This window comes from Amblyomma maculatum, chromosome 7 (assembly GCF_055883805.1).
Source record: "Amblyomma maculatum isolate TAMU_Amacu chromosome 7, ASM5588380v1, whole genome shotgun sequence".
Classification (NCBI taxonomy): Eukaryota; Metazoa; Arthropoda; class Arachnida; order Ixodida; family Ixodidae; genus Amblyomma; species Amblyomma maculatum.
In genome coordinates this window covers 77,188,261-77,194,931 of record NC_139350.1, presented here as the reverse complement: position 1 = coordinate 77,194,931, position 6,671 = coordinate 77,188,261, and the positions used below count along the sequence as shown (strand labels likewise).

Sequence of the window (6,671 nt, the reverse complement as noted above, 5' to 3'; positions counted from 1 at the left end):
ATCGTTTCATTCACATTAACCCTAGGCCACGCAGACCCGTTCATACGGGTTGGTTAGAGTGGAGTTTTGTATGTGTGCTGTAGCCTACGCGCTCGCGTCAGAAAGGCAGAGCTTAAGCGTACCCCATAATCGTAAAAGGGACAGCGGATACCATGTTCCGCAGTGTACGTGCGGTTCATCAGCACGGGACGCACAAGCGATCTCACTTGCGCTCGATGCAGGATCGTCTGTTGTTGCCTAGTGAGTTTAGGGTGCGGTTATGACAGTCTGCACCTTTCCTCTCGGTACGTCAGGGTAATCTCCCGAAAGCTGATGACCGAGTGCGGTAGCTCTTCCGGCTCATGCTCGGCCCGGATTGACATTTCTCCGGCATGGTAGTCGGCGATAGTGTTCCTGCTACTTGCAAGGGAGGCAGGACCCACTCGAGCTCTATGGCTCTTCTAGGAGGCTTGTACATGGATAGAATGGCTCGGGCCGCGCAGGAGATTACCCCCTGCGGAAGCTTCCGTAAGCTGTCTTTAAGTCGGTGGTCACGAGTGCGAGGGCCATGGAGAGTGCGATGGCCCCGGCTGCTTCTTCGGCAACTACGTGGTCTGTTGTCTTCATGAACGCACTGTTGATCCCCTCAATTTTGAAGTAACCACCACCGCTGCGCGGTCACTGTGTTTTCGGAGCAAGGCGTCCGCATAGAGGACCCTGGAGTGCTCTTACAGCTTCCAGGGTATGTTTTCGGCCCGCGCGATGCGCCTTTCGTCGTCCTTGCCCTGCGTCATATTCCAGGGAAGGCGTTTGGTCTCAATGGTCGTCTTCCAGTCTTCCGAAAGGGCCGCCTTGATGGGCACTGACTCGATCTGCCATCCTATTTTGCGTAGAATGGCTCGTCCGTGTTCCGTGTGGCCTAGCCGGATTCTCTGATTAGAGGAGTGGGCTTCAGTCAGTTTCTTCACCCTGTTGTGGGCGCCCATGTTTAGCAGCCTTTGCGTGGACGAGTATATGGACTTGCCCAGTACTTGCTTCGTTGCCTTACGAAGCATCGTGTTTAGGGTGTCCCTATTAGCCTTCCTCAGCCGGAGATACGGGGCAGAATCGTCCTCTTTTAGGCCTCGGTTTCTGTTAGAATCCCTCCGAATAATACAGAGTATCTGTTCGGTTGTAGTCTTGATCTTTGTGACGGTGGCGTGGGCCTTCACATCGTTCTGAAGTAGTAGGCCGAGAATGCTAACCTGCTGTGTTGGCTTGATGGTTGTTCCGTGGATGGTGACAATCACATTCGGCGGCAGCTCGTTCTTGGATTTTCCCGGTTGGATCATAAGCAGCTCTGATTTCTGGGAAGCGGAGCTCAGTGCGCATGACTGCGTACTCGTGCACGGTTGTTGCCGCCCTCTGCGAGGCTTCCTCCATCCAGGCATCAGACCCGGCTTGAGCCACCCACATCGTAATATCGTCGCTGTAGAACGCGTGATACACGCCTTCGATTTGCTTGGGTAGATCGGGCAGGGGCAGGATTACCAGATTGAAGAGCAAGGGTGACAAGACCGATCCCTGTGGGGTTTCTTTATCCCCGAGCTTTATAGGGTTCGCCTTCTATCCTATCCTGATAGTCGCTGTTTGGTTTGACAAAAAATTATTCATGTAGCTGAATGTCTTTCGGCCACACCTGGTCATATTCAGATTCTGCAACACTCTCGCGTGGGACACGCTATCAAACGTTCCCTTCAGGTCGAGGACGAGCATCCCGCGCGGCGCGTGCCTCGTTGCCGGCTTGCCAACCAGTTCGTGAAGTTGGATCATCCCGTCCTGGGTGCTGAGAAGCTGTCTGAAGCCATACATCGTCTCCGGCATCTGATCCGTTTTTTCGAGGTGCTTCTGCAGCCGGCAAAGGACCATGCGCTCCATTACCTTCCTCACGCACGACGTGAGGGAGATGGGCCGCATGCTGTCTATCGTGAGGGCCTTGCCGGGCTTTTGGAATGAAGCAGACCTCGGCGTTCTTTCATTCCTTCAGCAGCCGCGCTCTCTCAGGCTTCGTTCACGTCGTGGGCCGCTGTACCACTCATGTTATCGAGTAGTTTGAAAGTTATGGCGTTCTTGTACTTCTCTTGTTACTTTTATTTATCGCTGTCCACAGTTCCGTCATGGTAAACAGCCGGTCCAATTCTTCGTTGTCGGGTCCTTCGTACCTCTCGGGCACCGAGTACTGGCGCTTCTCTGTCTTTAGGTATCTCGCCTTCAGGTCTTCCAGGAGCCTGGGGCCGTCTCCCTAGTACGTGTTTAATACCTTGGAGAGGTTGCGATTGGTACCAGTTTTGCTACTCAGCAGGTTGATCAGATGCCTCAAGAGACACGTATTCCGCGTCGAGAGCTTTCCCTGCAGGTCGTCGCAGGCCTTCAGCCAATATACCCTACATAGTTTGGCCGCGTGCTCGACTATCTGTTTCTTCAAGACTGCTACGCGCTTTTCAAGCTTTCTGTTGTGTCTGACGTTTCCACGGCCGCGTTAATGGGTACCGAGCCGTCCGCATGTCGGTCAGTCTGGCATCCGCGTACTGTGTTTGCGACGTCGTTGCGATTTCTTGGCTAAATTTTTGGAGGGTCTTCTGCTCCTTCGCCTATTAACTGTGGATCTGTTGTGTTTCAGCTTGTCCCGATTCTTCCTGGGATTCCTCTTCTTGTTCTTGGGTGAACTTTCTCATCTTGTCCCAATCTCTGATCCGCGCCGTGCCTAGCACAGCAAAATATCGGGTGCCTCGGATCGTGATGCCGATCACGCTGTGGTCCGACTCCCAGGTCCACTTCTTCGCTTCTCGAGGACATGTCTAGCATGCCCGATAACTACGAGAGGTCTGGCGTGGTGTTCCTCGCGGTATTGTTGCCTCTCTCGGTGGTTACGTCCCGCTCGTTCAGGAGGGCCACCTCGTGATCCTGCGTTGTTTTGGCCAATGCTTTTTCTCTCTTGGACTGCAACTTATAGCCCCACGTTGTATGAGGGGCGTTAAAGTCGCCGAGGATCAGAAGCGGCCTGGTCCCCGCCAACCATTTCGCCTGGCTCACGATATGGTCAAATTCGCACTGCCGGTGCGACGTCCGACAGTACGCTCTCATAGTCCGAGTTCAAAAGTATAACAGAAGCCACAAACCAAGACATGAGTATCAATGTGCTTCCTACTTAAAAGAATTACCTGCGAAATAATGGGTATGCCTTCTTAAGCACATTTCGAATAGCTACTTCCCCCTGAGATTCCTGATATAACTTCTGAACGCTTTCGCAATAAATCACCAATAATTGGGGGCAGGGGTACGCATGAGTACACGCGAAGCGCCTTTAACACCATCCTTTCATTGTGTGAATGCTTTTATACTTTTTATAATTATAATTGGTTCACAGGAAGGAAAGGTGTTGTATTTCACACTTTTTCTGTGAACACCCTACCCACGCCCTAAGGGAGGAGAGGAAGGTGGGAGTGAAAACGGAAAGAAAGAAGTGCCGCAGTGCAGGGGCTTGGAGTAATTTCGAACACCTGGGGATCTTTAACATGCACCGACATCGAACATCACACGGACTCCTCTCTGTTTCACCTCCATCGAAACGCAGGTGCTGGTGGTCGGCTTCGAATTTGGGTACTCCGGCACAGTAGTTGGAAATCGTAACCACCGCGGCGGGGCCTATACTTTTTGTTTAAGTTGGGTCTTGGAGAAATGAAAGCCCAGTCTCACTTCTCAGTGGACACCTACACTTGTCAGAGGGGTTAATGGCGTCCGTTGGAATCTCTTTCCCAATGTAACCATCAAACGTAAGAAAATATATGCTAAATTGGAAGCGAAATGGTGTGACACCCCCCTGAACACTACACAAAGTATGGTTGCATCATACTTTTGATATAAAATGACGTGCGGATTTCCTCCGACATTTTTTTTCTCAATTTGAATGACTGTGACGGCGATGATGATGGCTTTTCGGCCGAACGACCTGTATATGCTTTGCGTAAAGAGGTCTTCATCGTTAGTGCCATCTCGGGCATCTGGCAGTGCGGGGCGTTCAGTGGCAATGCTCAGCACTTCTTCACACGGTTAGGAAGAAGCCGGCTACTTTCAAGCGACTAAACCTAGTTAAGGGCCAAAGAAAAGTACTGGAGTTTGGTTACAGTGAGAGCCATTAGCAAAAAATGACCGACGGCATCCTATTACTTTGGAAACATGCCGACGATGTGACGATCAACGGGAGGCACCGACAGAAAGGCTGTGGACTTGAAATCCGTTTTGAGTCGCCGGACGATGTTCTAAGTTGAGTATAAATCTTTCCGTGCTCTTAGTTGTGCGACAAGCCGACTATCAGAAGGTTCCATGAAGTTTACTGTCGTAATTTTGTGACAGACGCACGTGGAGAGATTTCAGAATTCTTGTTGCGCTGACAAGCGGCTGTCGAAGATTGCCGAAACTAACGCCTTTTTTTGGTTCTCTTTATAAGGTATAGGTCCCAAAGCGACTCAGGCAAAGCGGATTACTCTGTTGGAGGGCTCTGGAAATAGTATTTTAAACGAGGTATAATTGCTCTCGTTCGCTTCTGCTATGACCTCAAGGGAAGGGCCGTCTTCGTGGTACTTCAATGCTGAAGTTCGTGCTTCTTTGTGAAAAGTTTCCACGGAAATCTTATTTGCCTCAGTAGTTGTCTCAATCACAGGACAAAGGTCCACTGTTGTCTTTTTAGCTGCCAGGATGGCCTTGTATTTGGGCCCTATTGGCCTCAGGGTACTATCCAAAGATATAAGGATGACGGTCATTCTATCAAAGCGAGTTTTTTCTTAATTTTGTTTCTTTGTACAGAAAGGGGCAGCCGAGGCAAAAGGTTGAAAAACCTGACGAGGCCTCGGCATCAAAGCAAAGTTTAACAGACCAGTGAAAGAATATATTATCAATCTAGGCATATACAACCTAACACAAATAATAAACTCATATGCCGCAAAAAGATTGTTACACACGTGAAACCACTGCAGCAAAAAAAGTATACAACAAAAACAAAATAATCCGTATTACAGACATATACAATAGAATCATAATTTGCCATCTAGTCATAAGCGGCTAACATAGGCGATTGATTCATTTGCTCTAACCAAAAAAATTCAACCAACATGTTAAGATCAACATACAGAAATCTTAAAATGTTAGATTTGAGAACATTTAATATTGTTTGCAATTAGGTACGCTTAAATGTTACGTTTGAATGTGTTACTTCTAACAGAGAAGTCAACATTAAGATTGGGCCTGGTAAGAACAGTGGGAACTTGCTAGGTTAGTGTTTGTTCGAACTTTAGGGGTAAGTTTCTTGTGGGTTCGAAGTTCATATCTCGCTAGGCTATGATCTGGTACTGATGCATGTAGCCTGGGCCGATGGATGTGTTTTAACAAGTGGAAATAATAAATCTGAGTGGATTTTAGCATATCGTGCTTGGTGAATAACGGTGCAGTAGGCAAATGTTGTGGTCTGCCATAATACCCTTCAATCACTCTGAGAACCCTCTTTTGAACGGCCATTTTTCTCTCAAGGTTTCTATAGGTTGTCGAACCTCAAATGCGGATGCAATATGTGAGCCACGAATAGAACAGCGCGTGATATATTGAACGCTTCACACAAACCGGTACTAATCTAGCGATCTTGTACAGGCAACAGGCAACTTTGGTGATTTCATCAACCAGTTTGGAAACATGACCGTTCCATGAAAGATTTTCATTAAACCAAACACCAAGGAATTTATGGTTATTGACTTGTTTAAGTTGTGTTTGTCCATATCTTACATTTAAGAGATAGTGATCGACAGTATTTATTGGCCGGAATATATTATAATTCGTTTTAGAAAGATTTAGGCTAAGTCTATTAGCCTGTAGCCAGATATGCAGATTTGCAAGGTAAGAATTTACCATATCTTCTAGAGCAGGCAAGGAACGGGCTGTAAAGAATGCATAGTGTCGTCTGCATACATGACTATGTCAGGTGATTCAAGTATCCGAGAGATGTCATTAATGTAGATTATGAACATATGTGGTTCTAATATAGATCCCTGAGGGACACCCTGTTTAATAACTTGTTTGTCAGAACAGATACCATTCACTACCACGTACTGCGATCTATTACTTAAATACCACCTCAGCAAACTAGAAGCTATGCCTCTTACGCCCTAGTCAGGTAGCTTTCGCAAGAGAATATCATGCTGAACGCAATCAAACGCTTTGCGAAAGTCTAAGAACAGCCCAAGAGTGTATCTACGGTGCTCAATGTTTTCAATGATCCTATATTTTACGGTTAATAATGCTTGTTCTGCACATATACCTTTTATAAATATATATTGAGAGGGGTGTATAACGTTGTGCTTAGAAAAAATGCTTCTAGCCTACTGTTAATTGCTCTTTCAAATACTTTAGATATTACCGGAAGAACAGAGATTGGTCGATAGTTAGAAATTTCACTTTTCTTTCCACCTTTATACACCGCGCATACATGGGCTACCTTAAGGCCATTTGGGAATACACCACTCTGTAAAATTACATTAATGATATAACCAAAATATCACACACTGCTGTCGACACATGTTTTAATGGAATGGGTTTTATTTCATCATACCCAGCAGATACATTTTTTTTTGCTTTTAATCATGCTGTCGACTTCATGTGCGGTAAGA

General features: G+C 47.1%; 1 pseudogene; it reads right to left on the bottom strand.

The window, feature by feature from the left end:
• Positions 1-707: 707 nt before the first annotated feature.
• Positions 708-1,830, bottom strand: LOC146183683 (uncharacterized; annotated as a pseudogene).
• Positions 1,831-6,671: the final 4,841 nt, after the last annotated feature.